We start from the raw sequence: 27,887 nt of genomic DNA on the forward strand, positions 1-27,887 counted from the left end.
CAAAACTCCCCAAGATGGGCCTATTATTTGTCTGTGGGTCTCTGCATCTGTCTCCATTGGCTGCTGGATGAAGCCTCTCAGAAGGCAGTTATGTGAGGTTTCTGCCTGCCAGCAGAACAGAGTCTCATTAATAGTGCCAGAGGCTTTCTTTACTTTCTTGGGGAAATCTTTCTTTTTTCTAACTAAAAGATTGTCTGTATATCATTTATTAAAACCTCTTAATTACATTGATAGTTTGTGTTGATTTTTAGCCTTTAGCCATTTTTTTTCCTGCTATGATCTTAATCACTTACAACTTTCTACTGTTTTTAGTTTGATATGCTCTTTCCTAGTTTCTTGAGATCCATCTTTTTAAAAAAAATTTAAGCTCTATTACTTGAAGATTTTCTATATTTTTGATGTAATTATTTATGGTTTCTTCTTAATAAACACCTTCTTGTAACATCGTTTTTATTTACTCAGATGAAGGGATGAGATGAGAGCTGTTCCTAAGCATTTCCAGCTCTTTCTGAACTCTTGTTGACCGGTTCAACTCAGATTTTTCTCGTGCAAACTCTCCTCCAAGCTGACTGGTTCCAACTCGCTTCTCTTGGCTTCTCACTGAAATTTTACTGACTGGCCTCAAACTTCTAGCAGTATGTTTTAACCTTCTGGTTCATTCTTATCCTCTGGATTATTCTTTCTTCACTTGTGTCTAGCTTGTTCTCTCTGCAACCTGGCTTTGTATAACTTTCCGAGTAAAACACACTCAGTAAGAAACTCTTCTCTTTCCCAGCCAGCTCTTAAGTAGCCTCTCCTTCCTTTCCTGTTCTCATAATAGATGCACATATCAAATCTCTGACTCATTCTGTCAAATCTTTCCCTTATTTGCCACTTTGTCTGCCCCTCAATTAGATGTGACTTTCAAACATGGCTGCTTGCTTCTATAAACTAACCTTATCTTAATTGTTTGGGATTAAAGGTTTGTACTAAGGCGTGTCTGCATTCTGGCCAGATCACATAGACCTAGAAGGACTTTCATTGTGATCCCTTGCCAGAGCAGCCATGCCCCTGGATTAAATTCCTCTACATCTTTTTTTTTACTATTACTGCCTTTTTTTTTATACCTTATAAGCTTTGACTTAATGATTTTTAATTTTAAAACACTTCTTTTTTCAAACCTCTGTAAGTTCTGTACTTTGTTTTATATTATTGTTTTATTAGTTGAATTTGTTTGTTGGCAACTTCATAATTCATATAGTATCCTGATTATCATCATTCCTCTGACCTCTTTCCCACATTTGTTAAGTATTCTTCCTCCTTGTAAGGTTCTTTCTCACATACATGTCTTTTTGTGTGTGTTTGTTTTGTTTTTGTTTTGAGATCCACTGATTTGTAATGGGGCTTTCTGAGTGAACATGAGTATGGACTATTCAGGGAAGCCTGTTGGGTCCGTCAGTAGACAATGCTTCAGCAGAGAGAGGTAACACATGAGCCTATCCCCCATCTACGATTGACTTTTGACATAGCCCAGTGCAGGCCCAATGAAGGTAAACACTCCCCACTGGAAATTCATGATTGCAATGGTTATAACATACCCAGAAGACAGAACTTCACGGCAATTCTCCCTGTTTTCTCTGTCTCAGATTTTCTCTAAGCCTAGAGAGGTTATATAAATATCTTGTTTAGGGCTAAGCAGTCAACAATGCCTTGCTCCTATCACCTTAAGCAGCCAATGACCTGTATATTCACTGCCATTTGTTGCAAAGGGAAACTTCATTGATTAATGCTAAGAATAGCATTTGTCTATGGATATAGACATTGATTTTTAAGAAAGCAGTCTGATCTCATGATAGATCAGGTAAAGAACAGATAAAAAATTCCCCAGTAAGGTCCAAAGACTCCTCAGCCATGATTATTTATTTATTTATTTATTTATTTCTAGTTTTAATTATTGTAGCCAGAAAAGATACATGATATGAGTTTGATTGTTTTGAACCTAGTTAAATATGATGTGTCCCAATAGATGATCTACTTTGGGCAATGTTTTATAAGTTAATGAAGTGAACCTGCAATCTTAGGCTGTTTGGTGAAATAGTCCGTCATTAGATTAATTTGGTTCATAGTATAATGATCTGTTTCTTTCTTTATGCTGTTTTGCTTGAGTAATTTCTCCACTGAAGAAACTGAAGTACTGAAGTGAAACCACCTAATCATTATTCTGGTTATCATCATCCTTGTCATGTCTGGATCCTTTCCAATATCAGAGTTGTCTCCAGCTATCACCTCAATGAGTAATTTTCTGTGCCTCTCATATATCACTCCACTCCATGTACTCCCCCATTTGTTTAGAGTTCTTTGGGGGCTGTCATAATTCATTCATTCTTTCTTCGTTTTTTGTCTTTCAAAAAACTCCTCTACAAGTTGTGGTATGCTTCCTTCTGTTTGTTTTAGTCTGTTGCTGGGGCTTTCCACTGTGTTTTATACTTGACTTATTGTGTTCCTAATCTTTGCCGTGTTTCTCATTCATGGCAGTTATTGTTTTGCCAGGTTCCTTGCACTATCCTGGATCTAACTGTGCTTCCTTATAATCATTCTTTTACATTCTCTAAAGTATTTTTTCTTTATTTTCCTCTCATATAATACTTCCTGACCACAGCCCCCCTCTCCCCATTCCTCTTGTTCCCTCCTACCTTCTCTCTCCTCCAGATCCACTGCTTCTCTGCTTCCCTTCAGAAAAGCACAGGCCTCTCAGTGATATCAACCAAACACAGTCTAACAAGAAACAATAAGACTAGGCACAAACCCTCTTATCAAGGCTAGACGAGGCAACCCATTAAGTAGAAAAGGGTCCCATGAGCAAGCAACAGAGTGCTCATTCCCACTGTTCATGCATTACCGTGGCATCATTTTCTCTGGGATACTGACAATCAGTCATTGTGTCCTTGGGGAGTACTGTGTACCCTTGTGTTTTCTTTCCCATTTCTTTTGACCATACTTCGAGATTTAGACATCTGGTGAAGTGTTTTTGCTATCACTTTTATAAGGCAGTTTTTGTGGTAGGCTTTCTTATAAAAACCTGTTTTAGGGGGTGGGTTTGGTATATTGTGTTTGCACTGATTCTTGCTGAGCAAGTGTGGTTTCTTTGACTTTATTAAATGGTTTTAGGCAAATTGTCTCCAGATCCCCAAAGGTGTGGCAATACTCCAGCAGCCCATACTGAAGTGGTGCAAACATCAGTGGAGATGGAGGTTTTTCTCTATGGTCACCCTAACTGCTAGAGAAGTAGCACCAGGAGCATCATAGTTAGTTCTTTCGCCAATTCTGGATTAATTCTGCTATTTACAAGGGCCTTTAACATTGGAAGTTCCACAAACAGTGAGGGGACATACAGTATGTGTCTTTAGTCCTATTGGGATACTGGCTCACAAGTGGTTAGGCACAGGGAATGTAGAGGTGGAAACCAAATAACTTGCTCTCATTTTTATTAGTAAGTCAGGCCTGTGGGTGACTATAGAGGAAAGTAGTAGGAGAAGAGTACAAGCCCAGTTTTTAACCACAGTCCAGTGGTAGTGTATGGTTTAAACTAGATTTCCAAGAAGAAGGCAGGGACAGGGCTGTTACACATTTCCTACCTGGTCTCTCAAGCTTCCTATGTCTCAGGTTCCATTGCATAAGCCCTTTTATTTTTCACTTCTTCAGAGTAGTATGTTTTTTATCTTTTAGGCTAAAGCATTCATTTCCTTTAATGCAGGGCACTGCATAAACTTAAGTACACGGCTCATAAATTGTATTCCCAGATCATCTTGGTTTTATGAGAAGGATCCAGTCTCTTTTCATGGTGGAATCCTAAAGATTGGGATAATGCTGAGGTTACTGACACTGAGAATGGTGTGAGGTCAGAAATAACTCTCCTTATATCATCAGTTACAGCAGCCTAGGGTCTGCATAGCTTACAGCATCCTAAGGGCTGCGGGTTTGCAGACTTCCTAAATGACATGAGTACCTTCTCTAAAAACAAGCTAAATAGAAACTCCTGGTTGCTCTTCAAACTGAGTGGAAAAATCTACAACTGTTCATTTTTCCAGTAGCTAAGATTTCAGTAGCATTTTCTGAGACTTTCCTGTTCACAGTTCTTTTACAAAGATAGTGTCTCCTCCTCAGGCTGGAGAGCTGGGTAGCAGTTGCCCCAGAAAGTTAGTCTTCTTTATATTCTACTTTCCCAAGCATCTGAGTCAGTTTCTTTCTTGCTAGGTTCTAGCATTTGTCCACAGCCACTCTTCTGAAAATTCATTTATCTACATGTTTTTTTACCTCCTACTGGAAGAGAAGACATGCACTGAACCTCTATTCAGTCGTCTTAGAATCTCTTCCAATGATGTTTTAGAGCTGTAGTGTTGCTCTCAAAGACTGATATTTAATTATTTAGTAGTCACCCACTTCTTTACTCATTTATCTATTCCTTGAGTAGGGCCTTGAAACTTCTTGACCCCATAGAGCAGACATTCCGCAGAGTGTGGGAAGCTACCCTCACACCTAAGAGGGATTGTTATCACACAACTTACAATCTTAATGCAAAGACTGGCAGGAACTTTGTAATCAAATTTAGTGAAATGAAAACAATACCCAAATACTGGGTCCGTTACAGGGAACTACAAAGCAGAGTGGGAGCTTTGTTGAAAGGCTTCATGGAAACTACTTGATGTGGATTTTGACAGATGAAGATAAGCATTTGGCAGGTGGCTAAACATGTGAAACACTTGTCATGCTAAATTTTGCCTGGGAAATGCATTATATTTAACAAAAGACACTGGCTTAATATGTAATGATACCCGTAAAAACTTCATTTAACCAGCTAGGCTTTTCAGTTTTTGTATCTCAGGATAATATTTAATTGCAGTGATCCTTCCCTGAATCTTCATGTTACAGTAACAGAGTGCAGTTTTACTCATTTGCACATATACAAAGCATGTTGTTTAACGAGATCCTCTTGTTGTTATTACTCTAGCTAATGGCTTATTCTTTGAACATGAATAGTGAAAAACACAAACATTCTTCATACATTACAGGAGTACTCAGGGCCCACTCCAGGGAACCAGGTAGTTCTCATGCAGTTCTTTGCCTTAATCATATTGATGACACAGAAACTTTACTAGAGGCATTTATTTAAATTAGGTATTACTAAAAGACTAAACAGAATCATGAATAGAAAACAAACACAAACACTAGTTGCTTGATGTTTGCTACATGAATTATCCACAGTTTAATCATTAGTTTTGACCTACTGATAATTTGGTATATATTCATTAAAAAGGCTGTTACAGAGTACATGAAGATCAGGTGTTATTCTTCCTAATGCTCTAAATAATTGTTCAAAAGTACATCCCAACTGGCGAGGCAAATAATTTGAGAAAAATAGATTATGTTTATGCTAATTGAATATGTCTCATCTAAATTTTGTACCTTTGAGTCACCTACAGTGAATTGTTGCTATAGGGGAATATGAGATGTTATTGCCAGGTGATGAATTTCTCTTGGGTCCCATGAAGGGTAAGATGCAGAGATTTTGATTCTGAGGGTCATGTGAATTTATAAATAAGTCCATACTCAACCTATAGAAACCTAAGATTTCGTAGAATATTTATATAATGTATGAAGTACAACTTTGCTTAAGTAATAATTGTGTTGATAAAAGAAAAATTGTCAGAACAATGACTGGCATATACTGAATGTCCAGCGAATATCCCCTGTTGTCACTGTTTCTTACTACATATGCATGTAAGCTATGTGCAGCAGATAATTTTCTCATATCTGACTAGCAACACCAGTCATATGCTGGTTAAGAGGGATGGAGGTAGGTTTAATGTCTACAGAGAGGAATCGAACTCAGAGAGAACCCAGCTTTGAAACAGTGGCCTCCCTCATGATCAACACAAAACATGCAAATCACTGTGGTGGCTTCAATCCTGCAAGAACATCTTATCTCTGGCATTCCACACCTTGGTCACTCATATTCTCAAATGGGCAACTTATTTTTCCTTCTTCAGATCTCAGTTTAATGCCCATTCCACTGTGGGGAATTCCAAGCAGCATGGACCCCTGAGGTTTCATCACTGTCCTGTTTTCCCTTGGACTCTGAGTCTCCAGGACAGGGATCAGGCTTGTTCATCTTTCCAAAGCTTTGCAAAGTGCTGGGAACATGGGAGAGGCTAAGAATAGAGTTGATGAAAAAAAAATGTTTATTGACTGAAACACTGAAGGGATTCTTGAATATATGTGCAATGAAAGCAGGTGTGAGTTTTATAGGTTGTTACACCAAGTTCAAACTTTATTCTTCATTTCCCCTAGTTTATAACAGTGTAGATCAATTTAGATTCAAACCTATCACAGTTTGCATAAGAATACGTATATTGACTCTTCACCTTCAGGATAATGTAACCTATAATTCAGTTTATTTTCCACACTTGGGAAAAAATTCACAGTTTGCTTCCTGTGCAGCTACTGTTGAGTCCTGCCCTTGACCCTGTAACTCTGTCTAAAGTCATCTGTCTGCACATCTCCATCTTACCTGGTTCTTCTCATTCTCTGACAATGACTCTTCTCCCCAAAAGAGCAGCTGCACTCACTTGGTCTTTGTTCACATTTCAGTTGCCATCATTACCATAAAATGCTCGTTTACATTTTATTATTTTTCTGAAAATTTATATTTCCCAAAATGTCTCATATATTTTATTGACTGAGAAAAGAAACTCCTAAAACAGCAACCAAGGCAAATTTTGCTGGAGTTTTTCTTTTATTTATAGAAGAAACCATAACAAGTATAAATATTAAATATTATTTATTTATGTCCCTTATCTTACAAAATATCAGAAACAAAAATGTTTCTTAATGCTTCGAGGTATAAAATATTTAAGCCAAAATAATGAAGACAGTAAAAGTAACAAATTCCAAAGGTAAGCATTCTTCAAACCCTGATAGGGCTTTGAGTATAGTTTATTTATAGAATGCTTGCTTCGAATGCACAAAGCTCAGGACTTGAGCCTCAGTACTATAAAGCAAACACATAATAACAAACAAAACAACCTGTCTGGTACTCAATGGTGAATATAAAGGAAAAGAATCATAATGTGGTGAAAACAGTACTTCTGCATTTTATCTACATTGTGAAAGATGGTAAATAGCAATGAATACATTATACATATAAGATCTTGCAAATGCGAAAAATGCATGCAGACCAATGGGAAAAAACATACTAGAGGGGAAATGTATACATATTGAGTAATGAGAGATAGTTATTGAAAATCAGATCCAATAGTAACTTTCGTCAGTGGTCAAAATGCTTAGATAAGGAATAAATGAGGGTTATATGGTAGAAATGTTTACAGGACACGGTTTGGTGAGATGCATTAAGAAGATCCACAGTGTCAATTAATACCATTTCCTCCATGGGCTCCACTGATAGAAAGAAGTCAAGTCAACGTAGCAGGCAAAGAGAGAGGTGCTTAATAACATGGTGATAGCTGTTTCTTTGTTTCTTTTCTTTTTCTTTTTTCTTTTTTTAAAATTTTTTATTAATTTATTCTTGTTACATCTCAATGGTTATCCCACCCCTTGTATCCTCCCATTCCTCCCTCCCTCCCTCCCATTCTCCCCTGACTCCCCTCCCCTATGACTGTTCCTGAGGGGGATTTCCTCCCCCTGTATATGCTTATAGGGTATCAAGTCTCGTCTTGGTAACCTGCTGTCCTTCCTCTGAGTGCCACCAGGTCTCCCCCTCCAGGGGAAGTGGTCAAATGTGAGGCACCAGAGTTCGTGTGAAAGTTTCTTTTCTTTCTTTCTTTCTTTCTTTCTTTCTTTTTTTCTTTCTTTCTTTCTTTCTTTCAAGCAGTGGTTGCTCCTTATTCGTTCTTTAGGGTAGCTGTTCTCAATCTGTGGGTTGCTACTGCTTTGGGGGTCAGCAGGCCTTTCATGGGGGTTGCCTAAGACCATCTGTGTGTCTTATATTTACATTATGATTCATAACAGTAGCAAAATTAGAAAGAATTTTATGATTAGGAATCACCACAACATGCACCTTTACAGAATGTATTATACATGTGTGATATAAAAGATCTTAAACTGTAAAAATTTCATCTACCTATCTGTCTGTCTTTCTATTTATCTATCTATCTATCTATCTATCTATCTACCTATCTACCCATCTATCATCTGCCTGTATCTGTCTATCATCTGTCATCTTTTTATCTGTCATTTATCTGTCATCTATCATTCATTTGTGACATATATAGCTAGGACTGTTAAAGACATGCTCCTTTATGTTGCAGGCTGAACAGAGAAGCTGTTTTCATCTAATATTATGTACAATTATGAAACTTGTTTTAGTACCCAGTGACATCAAGAATAGAATTCTAAAGAAAGTCCGAGGATTTGAATTATAGAAAGGAGTTGATTGCTGGCTGTTCTCACATTGACTGCCTTGATACAGTTTGTGAAGTCTTTCAGAACCTCAATTTCCTCATTATCTACAAAGCTTTCTACACCTTTTAGTTGGGAGGATTAAATCAAATAAGCTGTGTAGAGAAAATGGCAAAATTCCTGGTCCTCAATAATGCTTGTAATTCCATAAAATTAAGCCATTAGAGACAGAAGTAATTTTACTTCAACTTGGGTGTTTGCTTGGTGGATACAGAGCTGGCTTTGTGCACTAATGTATCCTTTAAAGAGGTGTTTGTGTGTTGTGAATCTATGTCTTTTGCTGGGTGCTTGAAGTTAATCTCTGGTTGCAGAAGGCGGCCAGCATTTCCAAAGGCTCTTCTGCTCTTACATACTTTCTAGACCTTGCGTCCACTGTATGAGAATCTTCGACTGACTTTACATAGAGGAAGTTCTAGCATGGGGCTGGTGGTGAAACTGCAAGGCTAATGACAAGTCTTGGTTTTGTACTAATAGCACTGCTGACAGCAAGCAGAGGAAGGAAACTAGCTCTTGGGAAAAGAAACGAACACCTGCCTGCCTGTTAAATACATCTTTATATGAGTTTTCAAGAAAGAAACACTCTCTGAAGCCATGTTTAATATTTTTCTCTCTTTTTAAATTGGACCTGACAGTTATTCTCTTTCATGAATTGTCTTCAAACGCTCATAGCCTCTCTGGTTGTTCATACTTTCAGCCTAGATTCCCTAATCCTTTTCTTTATCTGTCTGGGTTTTTCCCAACTCTGCACTAATGCTGAGAGATTTGCCAACAGCTCAGCCAAAGATTATTCTGGGCTCCACAAAGGCACAATATAGACACACACACACAAACACACACACATACACACACACGAGCATGCACATATACAGTTCTTATAGTACACATACACATGAACATGTGTGTACATGTGGATGCACACTCAAACACACAAACACACATACAACTTCTCATGAAAGGTAACACTATTAACTTGGAATTTTCAGAAGTTATAAATTACTTGTAATTTGATTATGTAGATTTGAATTAATGACATCATAATCAGAGCCCAAGTTTCCTGACCCCGAATCTTCCTTCAGGAATTCCACAATATATTCTGGGAACTTTGCTTCAGAGTTTGTGAAAAGCCCTTGCTCCCACACATAATCACACTGAAAATATCAACTGTTGTATTACCAAACCTTTCATGCATGTTATCAATTAGCCTGATGGGAACAATGATGAGGACTATACCCAATGAGTTATTTTTATGATTACTTTATTGGCATATTAATATAAGTATAAATTTACTAGCTATTCATATTTTCATTTAAAATATTATATGCATATGTACTTAAGTCAGCACTTTTTGGTGTATATAAGAATAGTAGAACCATTCATTCCACTCAACTATATCTTTACATTTTCATCATCTTCGAAGAAGCGTCATACTTTCCTCTACCTTGTCTGCCGCTCGCCTCCCTCCATCTGAACTTGCTTCCTTGTTGTATGTCTTATAGACAAGATCATGCAAACTGTGGTCTTTTAACTATGTGTTTTACTCAGAAGACTAATTTTAATTTATGTAAAAATTGGTGAGTATCAATCTCCTTTTGCTTTTTGAAGTTAAGTAATATTTTGTCATATGTATGTATGTATGTGCTACCGTTTGTCCCTGGGTTCACCTGTTGGTCATTTGGTTGTTTCTGCATTTGGCCATCATGAAAAATGCTGCTATGAGTAGCTGTGTAAAATCTTTGAGTGGAAATATGCTTTCAATTTTGAATACGAGCCTAGAAGTGGAATTTCTGGGTCACATGATAAGTCTATGTTTTACATGCTGGGGACTAGCCAATCCACATACCATGGAAACGGCACCATTTCACACATTGTGCCAGCATCCTCTGAAGGTTTCAATTTCTCAGTAGCCTTGTCAACACTTGTTATTGTCTATTTGTTTAAGAATTATAGCCATCCCAGTGGGTGTGAAGTACTAGTTAACTGTAGACTTGACATTTCCTAATGAACATTATTGTTAACCATATTTTTATTTATTTCTTTGGAAAAATGTCTAAGTAATTTTTCCTTTGCTGTTTTTAAAGCTCTCATGGGAGAAAACCCAAATTTATACAAGTATAAATTTATCCTAAATATAGCAGTTCCTCATAAATTTTTGGATAGGTGTTGCCCTTATCAAGGGGGCATTTTTGCAAGTATGTTCTCTTGTTTTTTGGGCTGTCTTTACATATTTTTATCATAGAAAACACAGTTTTTCATACATCATTCTGACCACAGCTTTCCCTCCCAAACTTCCTCCCCTATCTTCTCTTCTTCTCTACCTACCTATCCATGTAAATATATATCTCCCCTCTCTCTCTCTCTCTCTCTCTCTCTCTCTCTCTCTCTCTCTCTCTCTCTCTCTCTCTCTCTCTTCAAAAAGCAAGCAGGTAAATGGCAAAACCGAATAAAAACAAAACAAATAACAAAAAAGAAAAACATCACACACACATACTTCTTGCTACTTTGGGTACAAAAGCTGACTTCATCAAAATTTTGGTTGCTCTTGCTTTTGACTTCATGTGTAAGAAAGTAGTTCTTAAGCCAGGTGCAGGAAGATATTTCCATGTTGGCTTATATAAGAATATTAATAGTTCAGCATTTAAGATTCAGATAGATTGTTTTAGGTAGATGTAGGTTTGTGGTATGAAATAGAGATTCCATCTTATTCATCTGAATGCTGATATGTACATGTTCCAGGACAATTTGTTGAAAAAAAAAAAAACCTTATCAGTTAAAGTCATTTTATAAATGCTACTTAGCAATATTCAAGTGTGTCACTTGTTTCATTTACTTATTTATTGCTTGTGTAAATCTGTCTTTTTTTCACTCTATGAGAGTTAGGAACTTTTCGGTTTCTTTTACCACTGAGACCTAGCGGAGAAGGTTGGGGCCTGGAGTGAGACGCTTGCTGTGGTCGTTGACCACTGGAGGAAGGATTCAGCAGATGCATAATGTCTTGATAAGGAAGGGGTGAACTTAGGTTTCCCCAGCCCTTCACGTCTCTGCATGGCCATAGTAATTGGTCAAAGTCAACTGGCAACTCAGTGGCAAGAGAGCTCAAGCGCACAGTCTGCATAAAGATGAGCTTGGCAGTTGGCAAGACACAGAAAGCTGGAAACTGGATGTGAAGGGCTAACAGTACTCAGGACTACTGGGCTTAATGTACCCCAACCGGGCCACAGTGTGCTCACTCTCTTCCCTCTTACTTAAGCAAAAAAGCCCTATGGCTTCAGTTACGCCAGAAGGAAAAACTATGTCTGCAATTCCTAGTCCAAGAAATTGCGAATAATTTGGAGGCAGCCAAAGGCATGAGTCAGCGCGTTTTTCTTCTCTTTTTCCCTAGTGCCGACTGTCTCCAACAAGGCCCTGTTCCAGCTGTGGGGTGCCCCTCCCAAGGGCCTCATGGAGGCTGTGGGTGGCAGTTTCTCCAATGCTGGTGGCAGGCTGAGCTCCTGCCAAGGCTGAATGAAGCCACTTCAAAGGACACCAACAGCACCACCACTGATAAATGGATTCAGGGGCTTGGCTCAGCCCAGACTAGTGCTAAGGTCTGCTCCACAGGCTCCGTCTGGAGGGGACATTCTTCCTCTGTGTGTAGGTTTGGATGACTGGGGGCTCTTACCCAGGCAGCTATTTGTTAAGGACAAACTCATCTCTCATAATTAGAAATGTTAGAGAGAAGAACTAGTGAGTCAGCTCAGGCAGTACACTGTTCACCTTGCCAGTAGATGGACCTGAGTTGGATCTCTAGAACTCATGTGGAGTGTGTGATTAGTCCCAGGGCTGGGAGAGGTGGAGATGGGATGACCCCTTGGCCAGGCCTGCCAGTTACCCAGCTTAATAGGTGAGTTCTAGACCAGCGAGAGATTCTGTGTGAAAAAACATGATAAACAATGCCAGAGAAAGTACATCCTAGGTTTTGGATGATCCTTTGGCTGTCTTTCTCCACCACTCTCTGTCCCTGTCTCTCCCTCTGTCTGTCTGTCTCTGTCTGTTCTACTCCTTCTCCTCCCCCCTTAAACATACACACACATACAAAATGAACAAAAAGAGAAATGCTAGGGAAATATGAGTTGTTTAAGTATAAAGACCATAAAAGGGATTTACTTCATTGTCTGCTCCTGGAGTCACTCCAGATCCTACTGAGAAATAGAGTCAGAACAATTTTCAGGTCACTCTTGGAGCAAAAAATAGTAATTTTTGAATGTGTTGAGAATAGACTGACTCAAACTAAATATATATTTTTCTTCTGCTGTCTGTCTTCTATCACTTAAGAAATGAATACAGGCATACATGCATACATATTATATATATATATATATATATATATATATATATATATATATATATATATATATATATATATATATATAGTAATTGGGTTGTTAGTTTTTGTAATATGGTGAGAGGGCAGCAGAACTGGGGCTTTCCAGTCTAGATTGTGGTGTCCATTGAATCTGTTTGGACCTTTTCTCCTCGTTGGGCTTCAGATTCAATATTTGTGATGAGAACTGAGTGAGTGCAAATAGTCACTGTAATGCAATGTAGAAAGAATGCTAGTGCACAGTGGTCAGGATGAGCAACGCCCTGACTCTAAAAGGAAGCACACTGGGAACATTGAGATCTACCATCCGCCACCACTTCCTTTTGTAGTCTCCTAAGTTGTGGACCCAGTTCGCATTCCATCTCCTTTATGTCCAGGTCTTAGTAAGATTTCCAGTCTAAGATTAAAGCCTCAAAATAGCTAAGCTTTGGCATTGAGTATCCTCACCTACAAAAAGAAAATAAGAACACTTCATACATATTCTGCGAGGATAAGAAATACCAGAAGAAAAGTGCTTTGCATGTTGTGAATATTCTAGAAATGTGAGCTCTCCCAGTCTTCATATTCACAATTGGTCACTGGTCATATTTTCCTAATGATACCCAAAGTCTATACCTTCCTGGGAGAAGAGTTATGTCCATTTTCTGGTAATGCTGATTAGCTGGCACCCCCTCTAATTGTTGGTCAACATCAACTGTGCCTGACAAGAGCATTATGGAAACCTGTTCATCTTTTCAACAGGGTCTGAGTAATGGGGCAGCCATAATTTGGGTCTTTTACTTCTTGTTGGTTAAAGAATCCCTGTGACTTATTTTTAGATGCTATTCTTTGCGTGGTATGAATGAAGATTTAACGATGTCTTTCTTCTGCTCATACAAAGAGCAGAGAACCAGCCATAACTTCTGTGCATCCTGCACACCTCACACTTTTATAATGTTAAGATTGTATAATGCTCATGAGACATTATGTTTTCATAATACAAGAACCGAACACTGATGCTGGATCAGACTTGACAAGATCCATTCCTCTCAACATGCTTGACGCTGACATCTTGCATCCTTCATGTTCTAGCGCCAAGTACTTCAGTTGCTGTTCCTCATCAGAACAGGACAGCTCCCCAGACACTTTGAAGAAAGCTTCTGATCCCAGTTCCAGTATTTCAGACTGTCCCACACAGGACTCTAATTAAGCCTGGAATTTCTCAACATTTAGAAACTGGACCACAAACACTATTCCTAGATTGTTTAATCATTTCACCAATTGTATTTGTTCCTCTACAAAGGTATTATTCATCCCAAATCAGTCAGAAGAAGCCTTAAAAGGAGAATGATGTGCCATTTCCTTAAGGGGATTGGGTGGGGTTTTTGGTTGTTTTCTTGGGATATGGATGATTATTTTTATTGGGGGCTGCTAATAAGTTATTATTGATCTTATTCAGAGAGAAAAAGAGGTTGGACTTGGGGACATCTCTCTTTTCCTTTATCTTTCTTTCTTAGATATAGAGACAGGGGTCAAAAAGAAAGAAGGGGGGAATAATAGAAATTTATAGGGATGGCAGGACAAAAAGTAGATTATTGAATCTAGTCCTCAACTTAAGGCCTTAATGATTACTCACAAACAAGGTTGTTTTTAATTCATTGGTATAGAATTTTGTACATTGATGCAAAATAAGTTCAATTTTGATACATTGGTATAGAATTCAAATTGAGGATTATTCTTCACACATATTCAATATATTACTACTCTACTAGAAGGCAATGTACCTATCCAACTCAATTATAACTCAAGGTTTACTTCCAGTTCTTTGAAGGTGTTATTGCAAGTTATTTAGGGTAATTAAGTAATACAAGTTAATTTTTAGTTGATCAACTTATGGCCATGTCAATTAGTAGTCTATTTTCATCACAAGAATATACAACTAGGTTTAACAGATAGATAGTATTCTATAGATAAATAAGGTAAAATAGATAAGGTCTTCAAAAACCTCAAGGACCTACAGAATATGGCATTTAAGGATGTTTTTAAGATTTTAATGAGCCTTTGACAGTAAGACAGATTAACTCCTGGCAACGCCCAGTCTTCCTATGAGATGATGAGCATCAAAGAACCTCCTTATGGAGGTGGCTTCAAATGAGGCAAACAAGCCACTGGGCAAAATGCCCTACTTTCTGCCACTGACAGAATTCTGCCTAAACGAAGGCAATCTTGGTCTCAGGCAGAGCCAATGGCCAAACTCTGCCAAGACAGGATAAGCAAGTCCTCAGTAGTAGGCAGTGAACTCTCTCTGTCATTTTCTCATTTTGGAAGCTGCGTGTACATCTTATTTACTTAGATAATTGATTTTGTTCCTTCTCAAGTCTCTGATGGGGTAGAAGACTGAATAGTTTAACTTTACAATTAAGCTTAGTTGTTTAGGGGTTAAGTTGTTTTTATGTCTAGATAGAAGTTTTTAGGTTGATAGAGATGAGATATGATAGATACTGGTTTACATTCAGAGTTGTAGACTCACCAAGATAGGAAAGATGTTTCCTCCAAGGTTGACAAATACAAATAGGCCAAACACTATGAATGTAACATTTATATAATTCCTATTTCTTTTTTCATCCTTCTTGCTAGATGTAGTTTATTGTATATGTCTAATAATATAAAGGTATATGTATAATTTAAAAAATTAAATTAAATTTTAAAAAATGATTAGAAAAAGTCCCATTAAGAAGAAATGTAAAATAATTTCTAGTGAGAAGTGAGAAAGGAAACCACGAAGGGAGGAAAGGAAAGTGATATATGGCTTTTCAGCAACTTTTTGATAAAATTTATTTCTCTAAATTGAAAACCAAGAGGCAGCACCAAAGAGTGGATAAGAACATCTAACTTTAAGTCCTGCTTGAATTGTGACTTCTCAGTTCAGAACCATGGCTTTAGACATGTTACTTATCTCTTCCTCAGGACTTTCACTTGAAAAATAATGTGACTAATTTCACAAGGCGTAAAGGATTGCCATGTCAATTCTTTGTGTCAAAGTCTTCAAAGTGCTTAGAACAGTACTGGAGCTATGAAAAACACTACAAAGAGTAAATGGCCTGATGTTAAAATTTCTATGTAAAAGTACAGAAGTTTGAAAAGAATCTTTTGATTAGTATTCATGGATGTGGAAGTATTACTTCCCTCCTTTTTAAAATTATAATTTATTAAGATTACATTCTGATTGTTATCCCCTCACTTGTATCTTCTGTTCCCCCTCCCTCCCTATTTCCCTATTCTCCTTCCTAGACCTGTGACAGAAGAGGACCTCCTCCCCGACCATATGACCACAGACTATCAGGTCTCATCTGGATAGCCTATTTCCCCTTCTGCTAGGCCTCGCCCCCAAGGGGAAGTGATCAAATTAGGGGCATCAGAGTTCATGTCAGAGGTTGTCTCTGCTGTTCCCACAATTTTGGAGAGTGATCTGTCCATTGGCTAGCTCTGAACAGGGGTTCTAGGTTTACTGCCTGCATTGTCCTTGGTACCTTTCTAAGGTGGGTTGTTCAGAATGAACCCAGATGTTCCTTAAGAGCTCTTTACCTCATAGAAATGTTCCTAGCTTTGTCTTTATGCTCTTGAATTCTACAAGGATGTATTCTCCATAACCTTGGAAATTGTATGTTTTTGTAATATGGACTAGAAACTTTGACTTAGGTTTATTTCTGTGCCATGTAAAAAGAGGTCTCGAGGTATATGTCTCAGGATGAGAGAGTGGTTTTCCTTCGAGTAAAATCCCAGACTCCTCAAACTTTCATTCCAGCCACTGTGTATTCCCACGTGGCTTCTGGGACTCCAGCCATCACGTTTCAGTTGTAAGCCAGAACAAATATTTAAAAGAAAAATGGAAGAAAAAAAGCATATTTTAATTTATTCTTAAGGGTCTTCAACAGACATTGTATTAAACAAGCTGCTTCCTATCTGCCATAATTTAATCTCAGCACCTCATTTCCCTGCTAGAAAGGTATGAAGTAGCCTTTTTGCCTATGCCCAGACCTCATAGATTCATAAAGAAGCTCAGATTCACATCCAGACTGAGCTATACCTTGTACTCTTTTTTTGGCTTGTAGAATAATAATTTTAAATGTATGTTTTATTCTTAAATTAAAATAAAATTACAACATTCCTCTCTTCTTTCCTCCCTTACGACATTTTCCGTATACCTCACCCCCTTGATCTCTCTTAAATTCATGACCTCCTTTTCTTTAATTATTATTATTATTATATATGTATATATGAATAAATATATAAATATAGCCTGCTAAGTCTTCTTAGTATGGCTCTTATGTATATGATTTCAGGGCTGAAATAAAAGATAATGTGATTCATTATGACTTTTTGAGATATCTTAGTTTTGTTTTTCTCTCCTTTTCTCTCCATTTATATAAATCCCTTCCTCCCATCCATTTAAGAAAGATACACTTCCCTATTTTTCTCTTCATTTTTCTTGTATCCTGCTATTTTCTTCCCTAGTGTTCCCTCATGAGTCACATTATAATCCTATCTGACCATGTATAGTTAGGAACCACAGATGAGAGGGAACACTTATCATCTGTGTCTCTGAGTCTGGGTTATCTCACTTAATATATTTTCTAGCTTCATCCATTTACCTGGAAAGTTCATAATTTCCTTTTTTTTTAACAGCTGAGTAGAATTTCATCGTATATCCATATCTATATTTCTATCTCCATCTCTATCTATTGCCTTTTCATTATTCATTTGTCAGTTTTAGAACATTTGGGTGATCCCCCCTTTCTAGTTATTGTAAATACAGCTGCAATGAACACAGCTAAGCAAGTATGTGTGGAGTATGCTGTTGGTTTCTCTAGGCAAATGCCAAGGGCTGGGTGGGAGGTGGCATGTTGTAGCTAGTTTCTGGGCAAATTGAGACCTTTTCAGAAAGTCATTTCTTTCACCTACGTCTTATAAGGTGCTGTTCATATATTCTTCTAAATTTTTCAGTGTTTGAGGCTTCATATTGAGGTCTTTGATGTAATTGGTGTTAATTTATAAGTAATTGATAGGTATCTGATTAATTTAATTCTCATTCATTTAGACATGCAGTTTTCCCAACACCATTGGTTGAAGAACCTGTCTTCTCTTCAGGGTATGTTTTTGGCCTCTTTGTCAAATATCTGATGGCTGTGGTTATATGTACTCATGTTTTGGATTTTTCTGTCTTGTAAACCTAGCAAGATGTTGGCACAAAAACAGAATACTAGTATTTCTATATAGCAGCAGTCATGGTGAATATTATCCAGTGGTAAAAGTGGATAAAAAGAGACAAGAGACCATAAGATTCTATCCCAAATAAGATTTCCCCCTATGAACCTTCTCCTCATCTGTCCTTCTGTCTCTTCTCCTTCATTCTGTCTTATTGTCACTGTCTCTGTCTTTCCTTCCTTTCCTCTCTCATATTCACTCTGTCTCTCTATCTCCATCTCTCTCCTTCCTTCTGTTTTTCTGCCTCTGTGTCTCTGTATATCTCTCCCTCTCACCCACCCCCCCTCTCGCACGCACACACACACACACACACACACACACACACACACACACACACACACACACACATTTATGGATTCTAATGAAATCCTTCACATAAATTCTAGAAACATCATATCCAGCTCTGGCCCCTTCCCATATACTATGAGAAACTAACATGTAGACTAGAAGGTCAGAGTTCTGGGGACCAAAAATAAGGCTACAATTGTTCAGTGGCTGCTGGGTGTCAGGTATTTCTGTCACAGAACTTTAAAATCATCAAGACAGCCACTGTCATCTATTATTGTCAGCAAGCTAATTCAGGCTTAAGAGATAATAGAAGGTAAAGAGCATAGTTTTATCTAAATAATGATTTACACTTTGTAGATTATGCATTCATTCAAGTTGGGACAGTGAGACAGCAACTGAGTTATGATGCTTCCTCTATGGTCAAATAAATAACTATTTTTCATAGGCCTTTTTAGAAAATCCAATAGTTTTCTGTCCTCCAGACAGGTAAGTCTGCTTCCTTTCCCCTTCAAACCCCAGTCACTTCCAAATTCTGTCTTTTCTCTCAGCACTTTGTGGTTCATCAGTGACATTTTTTGAGCGATAGCATGAAGATATGAATCTAATTCCCAGGTGCACTCCATCCAGCAAAACCACACCAGATAAGACTCATAACTGCACTTGGTTACATAAAGAGGAAAACAATTGTAATTTAAAATAAAATTTGTATTCTTAGCACCAAATGCCAAGTCTAGCATAAAATGAGTATTGAGTGCTTGAAAAAGCTGGGTTATAGAGTTGAGAGATGACAATATCTAGTAGAATGCAAAAAACTGCATATCTGAATGACTGCCATGCAGAATTTAGAGGAGACCTGCTTCCGCAGCTAGATCTGACCATTTATATATGTGTGTGTATTGCATTTTGATATGAACCTGTTTTATGTATGCCTAGACATCACAGACAATGAAGCTGTATAAAATAGAAGTTGAATATTTTCCAATAAAATAAAAGATAGTAAAAAATGAACTCATGATTCTTTAATTGTTTTACTTTATTTGACCTGTTTGACTGTGCTTTCTAGTTATGTGTAGCTGGTGTCTCTATGGAGAGACAGTGTAAAATGCTGTGTTGCTGCCCATTGTTACCAGCCTTCCCTGCAGACAAGACATGCTGGTAGCCTAAAACTTGCCAGGCTGGAAGATTTATAGCATGGAAATAAGCACATGTTATGGATAGCATCTTGGCATATTTTTTCTCTTATTGCATTAATTTATGAAAGTGTTAAAAATTTATAATGCAGATTAAAGCATGCAGTACTGATAGCCACTAGCTGTCCTTAGCCCCCAGAAAAAGAGTAAATATTCTCCCACTGTATAAAAAGTACTGTCTAACTATGGAGCTCTTCAGCTTTGTCCATGCATGAAAGATGGTTTAATACATCTTTGTTGTTTCTCATAAGTCTCTGTCACTGAAAGTCTGGTGAGGTGTGAGTTGGAAAGCTCACCAGAAATTACTGAGAACATTCAGTGAGGATTAAGTGGCCATGACAATAAGGTATCTTTTGATATATTCTAACTTGTACTGCATTGTTTTCAGTGAAAAAGGTAAAATACATGCTTATGTATGAAAGTGAAGGAGAGATATGGAAAAAAGGGAAAGGAGGACCAAGAAAATCCAATTATATATGATCCTGTTGTGTTGTCTGATAATTAAAACTGATTACCAATTAACAGAGAAAAAGAAATATAAGTATGTGTGTGAATTCTCCCACACACATGAAAAAATGTATGTAGAGTTGGTTATTTAACATGTGCCAGTACACCTGCCACTGGAAGTGTTTCTTCACTTGGTTTTTTATGTTGTTGTTTATATTTTATTTTATTTGGTTTACATATACATTTATGTTATTATACATATGTAAAATAAACTAAAAACAGCAAAAAGAAGCACAAAAATCAGGAACTATATTAATGTTCCATTCATAGTGTTTTGACTATTTCTATTTGGCAACATTGTAGAAAACATCTTTCCTATTTTGATGAGTCTAAAATTCTGAATAGAAGTCAATATCTATCATATCTCATCTTTATCAACTTAAAACATCTACCTAGACCTAAAAATATCTTAATCCCTAAACAACTAAGCTTCATTGTAAAACTAAACTATCTGGTCTTCAATTCCATCAGAGCCTTAAGAAGGAATAAAATTAATTACCTGAGTAAACAGGAAGTGCAGGTTAGCAGTGTCACAAATGAGAAGATGACAGGGACAGTTTGCTGCCTGAACTGTCACCCAAAACTCTCTACAATGTTGGGGCATCATCTTCAGCCTTCTTGTTCAGTATATCTGACATACATATTTGTGAGGGAGAAACTATTGAGGACTTGCTTATCCTGTCTTGTTAGAGTTTGGCCGTTGACTCTGCCTGCATCCAAGCTTACTTATTTTTAGGCAGAATTCTGTCAGTGGCCAAAACTAGGACGTTTTGCCCAGTGGCTGGTTTGTCATATTTGAAGCCATCTCCATAAGGAAGTTCTTAGATGCTCATTATCTTCTTTGAGGTAGGCTGGTTGTTGCCAGGGTGTTAATCTGTATTAATGTCAATAACTTTTTAAAATAGTAAAAACATCTTTAAATACCACATTCTGTGGGTCTCTGAGGTTTTTAAAGACCTTATCTAACTACTTTACTTTATCTGTCTATAGAATTTATCTATCTGTTAAACCTAGGATGTATATTTGTGCTAAAAATAGACTTGTAATTGACATGACCATGATTTGATCAACTAACAATTAACTTGTATAACTTACTTACCATAAACAGACTGCAATAATATTTTCAAAGTATTGGAGGTAAACCTTGTATTATATTTGAGTTGTATGGGTACAATACCTCATATTAGAGTAGAAATATGTATAATGTGTATGAAGAATAATCTTAAATTTGAATTCTATACTAATGTATCAAAATGAACCTTATTTTGCATCAATATACAAATTCTATACCAATGAATTAAAAATAACCTTGTGAGTAACAATTAAAGCCTTAAGTTGAGGAGTAGATTCAATAAACTACTTTTTGTCCTGTCATCCCTATAAATTTCTATATTCTTCCTTTTTTAGTGTTAACCTCTATCTACAAACCAAAGAAAGAAAGATAAAGAAAAAGAGAGACATCCTTCAGTCCCACCTTGTTTTCTTTCTGAGTAAGACCAATAGTAACTTATAACCAATTCCCAAAGAAAACCTACCCAATCCCGCTTAAGAGAAATGGAGTGTTGTTCTCTTAAGGTTTCTTCCAGTTGATTTGGGATGAATAATACTTATGTAGTGGCCCAAATAAAATTGGCAAAATGATTGTTAATCGTCTAGTTGGGACCTGTATATTAGGCCCACATAGCCAAATCATGAAGCTCTTGTCTAATAGCTAGATATGGCTGGAGTTGAAACAGATTTTCTTGAGGGTGGGACCTAAGATCTCTAAGATGGTGTTGATGACAAGCCACTTTATAGGAGAGGGAAGGATACAAATGGTGCTGGCTGTGATTCCTTCTTTGTCAGAAAGTTTTGTAATCCTTAAGGAGCAAGATACGTTGGAAGTGGAGAGCATGTATTGATCATGTATCAGCAAGATTGATTCCTGAGATTAACAAGTGCTGAACTTTCTACCATACTAATCTGATTGTTCTTAACCCTTCATACTATATAACTTCCCAGTGACATGAGACAGAATATCCCCTAGTTTAGGTCTTGGATGTCACCAAAAGGCACATATGCTGAAGTCCTGGTCCATACCTCATCATATTAACAGCAGGTAAAAAACATTTTGGAGGTAGAGATTAGTGGAAGTATATAATTTAAGGCATGGCCTTAGTATAAACTGTCTTTTCAACCACAAAACTTCTTAGATATCACTTTTCCTTTCTTTATCTGAATGAATTTTAAATCACTTAATAAAATTTAATTATTTATCCCTTTTCAAATCCTCAAATTCTAGATCTTTGTAGAGCATTTAAGAAACCCTCTAATTAAAGTTTCTTAGAACTTTGTATCTCTACTCTGCCTCATCGGTATGATTAAGAGCTGTTTCCTTCCTGGTTTGTCATCATCCTGCAATCAATTACTGAGTTAACTGAGCCTCAAAGAAGCAAAGAGAATTTGAATATGTATTTGAGAAAGCTAATTTCGATTGAGTTTGAACTTTGCTCTGGAATTGCACTATACAATTGCATGTATACAATTTGGAATTGCATGCAGCTTTTGTTTCAATCTTTCCTATTTGGTAAGAGGAGCTGAGGCTAAGTGGTCAGAAAAGCAAGCCTAATGCCAATTCTCTTATAGCTGGCAGAGCCTCAGTATGAAGCACTTATTGTGTGCAACTTGTTCTTCATAAATATCAAGCTACCTCTTCATAAGAATGACGAATGATGTCACAGGAATTTTTGGAGTAGACAATCACAGTGACACATATATAGGAAGAAAATATTTTCTTATTGAACAATGCAAGTTAACAATAGTTTCCCTTCCATCAACTCTTCCTAGTTCCCCTGAAGACTTCCCTTCTTTACCAGATCCACTCCCCATCCATTTTCATTTCGGAAAAGAACAGGACACACAACAGCCAAACAGGACAAATCAAGATACACTAGAGCAAGGCAAAAGCCCTCATATTGAGGCTGCACAGGGCAACCCAATAGGTGGAAGAGTTTTAAAAGCAGGCAAAAAGTCAGAGAAACACCTGCTCCCACTGTTAGAAGGTTCATGAAAACATCATGCTAACCTCCGTAGCATACATGCACAAGACCTGGTGCAGACTCTGTGCTCGTCACTTCAATCTCTGTGACCCCATGTGAGCCCTGCTTAGTTGATTCTGTCGGCCATGTTCTCCTGCTGTCCTTCATCCCTTCTGACCCCTACAGTCTTTCATCCCCCTAAAAAGAGGATTTTTTTGAGGAAAAAAAATATGACTATTGTTCTGAATTGTCTTGACTAGTCAACCGAATAAATTGTAAATGGGAACCAAATATGGAAAATATAGACCCATCATGGGCTCAGCTCTTAATCCTGTGTGACCCAGGTAAACTTCATATGTCCAGCGACTGAAGACTCATCACTGAATTCTGCCTTCTCCAACCACTGGAATCATCCTCCAGGACATGAGGACTCAGTTGCACTTCCTTCTTCTACTGTCCATGCTCTCTGGCCGAAAATCTTTTTCTTGGTCTCTGGTTCACCCCTGGGTTTCTCTAGAGAAAGTCGATACCATTGTTGCTTCTTAGAACCATAACAGTAGCCCCTGTGGTTTCTAAAGTGACAAGGAGATAATAACGAGAAGGTGATTTTCTTCATTTCTTTTAAATAATCGTCTATAAAGTCTTGTTACTCCCACTGACCATATGGGAGAGAAACATTACTAACACTCAGAATAATCAGAGGCTCCCATTGGTTCACAAGGACTTGAAGATATTTTATGCATAAAAGCACTCACTGGCATGAGACATGTCTTTACATTTCTCATAACTTCTTTTTTATATTCTCCTGTGATTTTTTTCTTAGAATAATATTAGCTCTTAATATCACACATAGTGATGTATATTAGCCAATTATTATTTAAAGTACCCAGAATAGCTAAAACTTTAAAAAGTGTTGTCTAAGGTAAAAACAGGATTATAAACTGCCAAAAATGACCATAACCAAGTACAATCTCCTCCTCCTTCTTCCCCTCTCCCCTCTATCTCACTGCTCTCCTCTCATCCATCCAGTGATGGGATAAACATACTTTCATCTAATTAATCACCTCAAATATAATCATAATCATAGAATAAATTGCGGACCTCTATAAATCAGTATTTTGTTAGTTCTCTATACCTGTGGCTCCCAGTGACAGGTTTCAAAAGAAATAAGAGAGTTAAGAAGCCAACAAGCATCATTAATAAAGAAAATTACAACCTTTGGTCATGCAGTGACTGTAAATGGTGAATACAGCATCATTCTGAGTGATATTCAGAAAGCACACATCTACAGAGATTGATAAATTATGGTGGTATAAAAGTCACGTGGGGACAGGGACTCACTATGTAGCCTTGGTTAACTTGGAACCTACTGTAGATTAAGTTAGCCTTGAATTTGTGGCAGTTCTTGTGAGTGCTGGGCTTTCAGGTACATACCACCATGCCCAGAAGTGACATTCTTTTCAAAATTAGTTCATTTTTTTCTGAGAATTTCACGTATAAATACTATATCTATATTATCTGTCCCCTTCATCTCCTACATCAAACTCATCCCCTCCCCCCCCCGACTTGTTCTCACATTCATGGCCTTTCTTTTACTTTTAATTATTATTGTCATACATACACAGTTTATAAATATAAACAAGAGTTCATCTTCATTCTGTGTTTAGGGCTAACCTCTTGGGATGGGATAAGGATATGTCTATGGAGAAAACGGATTCTTTCTTTCTTTCTTTCTTTCTTTCTTTCTTTCTTTCTTTCTTTCTTTCTTTCTTTCTTTCTTTCTTTCTTTCTCCACAGCCATTAATTGCCTGTATCTCTTCCTCTAGGAATCAGCCTTGGGATATTCCCCGACCCACACTCACAAGCCAATTGCAGTTGTCATTTTCACGGTTTGCTTGGCAACTTTATTGCTGAGATTTTCTGGGCGCCACTTGCCAGTCATATATAGAAGGCATTATCTGACATTAGATGGTCTGGTTCTCCTGCTCTTGAAATCTTTCTGCCACTTCTTCTGAGATGTTCCTTGAGCCTTAGGTATAGGAGTTGTATTGTAGATATAGCTACTGGGGTGGGGCATTTAACGGTCAGTTTTTCTCTGCGTTTTAAACAGCTGTGGCTTTCTGTAATGGTTTCTGTCTGGATAAAAAAATAAGCTTCTTTGGGAATGGATGAGAACTATACTTATCTTTGAGTATAAGGAGAAGTATTTAGAATTTGGCAACTAAAACCATTTTAAAACATACTTTTGAAAGCCACAAAAGAAAATAGACAAGGAAAGTGGTCGAAGCAGTCACAGCTTTTTCATTCATTCTTTGTGCATTTTAAAGACTTAACTCAAAGTTAATACATTTCAACATGTGAACCAGGACTTTGTACAAGCCCAGCTGTAAATTTAAGTTCTCTTTTTGGAGATAGCTTGTATTTTCCCTATAAAGGAAGCTGAACTGAGTGGGAGATTTAACAAAAAGATCTTGCAATAGTTACAGGTAGAAATGATGAAAGGATTAACTATAGAGGTGAAGGTGACAAGAGTGAGGAAGAGTCAGGCATGAAAGAGATGTATTCTGGTTAAAACATGGAAGACTGTGACGAGAGGAGAGGGTGCAGATGACCACAAAGTTTCAAGGTCATAGATTAACTGGCTTTTCATTCCAATTATTCTTCTTCATTCATCATTGATAGGAGCTACTTCCAATCATCTATATCACGTTTTATCTTCTTTCTGCTGTCACTCCACAACCCAGTAGCTTCTCTGTGTGGAACAACACTCTGAGTCAGCATACCCAATCCTGGATTCATGTTCTTCTGCAATACAACCTGTCATAAAAGTCCTGAATACTGACTTTGGTTTTTCCCTCCTCTTTCTCCACTTCTGCTACTTTCAGGTTTGGAGGAATTCTGATTTTTCTCTGCTCTTTGAGATTTCTCCATAGGACATATACAAAACATAATCTCCTATGAATTCTCTTGAAATAGAAGTACAGAAATTCTGGGTTCATATTATGCTGATATAAAAGCGCCATACACTTGGCAGGTAAAGCCAAAGTGGGCCGGCATTCAGTCATTCCTAATTCTCTCCACGGAGCTAGGCATCATGCCAGGTAAGTGGTGTGTAAGCTAAACACTGCCTCTGGTGATCCAAAGGAAGGAAAGGTTAGATTCCACAGAATGCACATTTTGTACTTCAGAGACAGACTAAAGAAGAGGTATACAAGATAGTGAAATAATGCTACAGGGGAGTGGAACATAGCAAGAGAATAGTTAGGATTCAGTGTCTAGGAATGAGAGAATCTATGGATCTGCTTTCAGCAGGTCATAAGGCACTGTTCTGAAGAGAAGATACTAAGGCTAGAATGAAAAATGAGACGTCAATTAGATCTTAGGGGAGAGGGAAAGGGAGAAGGACAGGAATGGAGAGGGGGAGAAGGGGAGGGGACAGGGAGAGAGAAGGAGAGGGAAAATGTGTGTATATGAGAGGTAAGTACGATATTGTACATAAGTGTAAAGTTAAAAATATTCCTCTAGAAAGCCAGAGAGGAAGTTCTGAATTTAATTCTATCTTATAGAAAAGGTACAAATTGGAGTTCTAGAAACATCATAGCAGAGTTGCGAGACACTTTCCACAAAGACAAGTCAGGTTCACTCCTTGTGTGCCATCTAGGCTTTCTCTGCTGCTAAGTAATCCTGCTGTTGTGAGGCTAAGTAGTCACGGATGGCATAGGGGCCAAAGAACAGTATATGTTCTGAACTTATCTCACTCACAGACATCAACTATGGGCATGAACTTCTTTGGAGCTTTCTTTCACCTGTCACAAAATGTTACTCTTCTTTGGATTTTTTCCTTTAAGACAGGCAAATGCTTTTTGCTTATTGGGCTTTCCCAAAGCAGCCAGTGACCTGTGCCTGATGTTTAAGGACCTTTTCCTATAGTAGCGTGTGAACTCTTGGGCTGGGATGTTGCTCAGTAGTAAATTATTTATTAATCACAAAGTGCTGGGTTCACTGTGAATTCTTATGTGAACTGAAAGCACGGGTTCCCAAACTCCCACTCCAATGGTTCATTTTCATGTTCAGATTAAAAAGGGCTTACTTGGTTCTCACATTTCTATCCTCTACAGACAAACTGTATTTAAAAAATAATCTAGGGGATGGAGATGGATCTTAGTGATAGAGCAATTGCCTAACATGCACAGGGCCCCACGATTGATCTCTGCATAGAAAAATAAGTAGTCTATACTCCTTTCCCATATCAAATTGTTTTTTCCGAAAATGACTCCAACAACATTTCCATTTCTGGATTCTCTTCTTGCCACTCTATCTGAACTAAGTATTGCCATAAACTGGACAGGCCCTTGTGAACCTTTGTCCCAACAGTGTGTTGTGAAAATTATGCTATGAAACTTAGAAGCTGTGCCATTAAGGGCAAGATAGCATCTCCTTGTTTGTTGAGGATCCTGAATCATGTAAGAAGTTGGTGGAACTTATTTTCTTTCCTGTACTTTCATCAGACTTTTCCAAGGACAGCTGAGCATTACCAAGGAAGAGAGAAGGAGAGAAGTCTTTGCATTGCATAGCTAGAGAACATGGCCTACATAGAGGAACCACTTCACAGTGGGGCTCATAACTGAGGATTTAGGGACAGATCTCATGGAAACACACAGCTAGTGAAGAATTTTATTCATGGGAATGGAATGGACAGTGACAACAAACACAGAAAAGGGAACCCAATCATGGAAGGTGTCAGAAACCCATGTTCTATCACTAGATGTCCACAGATTCCACAGTGGTATGTATCTTAGTGTACTCCACTTCTCTCTAGACAATTCA

The sequence above is a fragment of the Acomys russatus genome, chromosome 17 (genome assembly GCF_903995435.1).
Source record: "Acomys russatus chromosome 17, mAcoRus1.1, whole genome shotgun sequence".
NCBI classification, from domain to species: domain Eukaryota; kingdom Metazoa; phylum Chordata; class Mammalia; order Rodentia; family Muridae; genus Acomys; species Acomys russatus.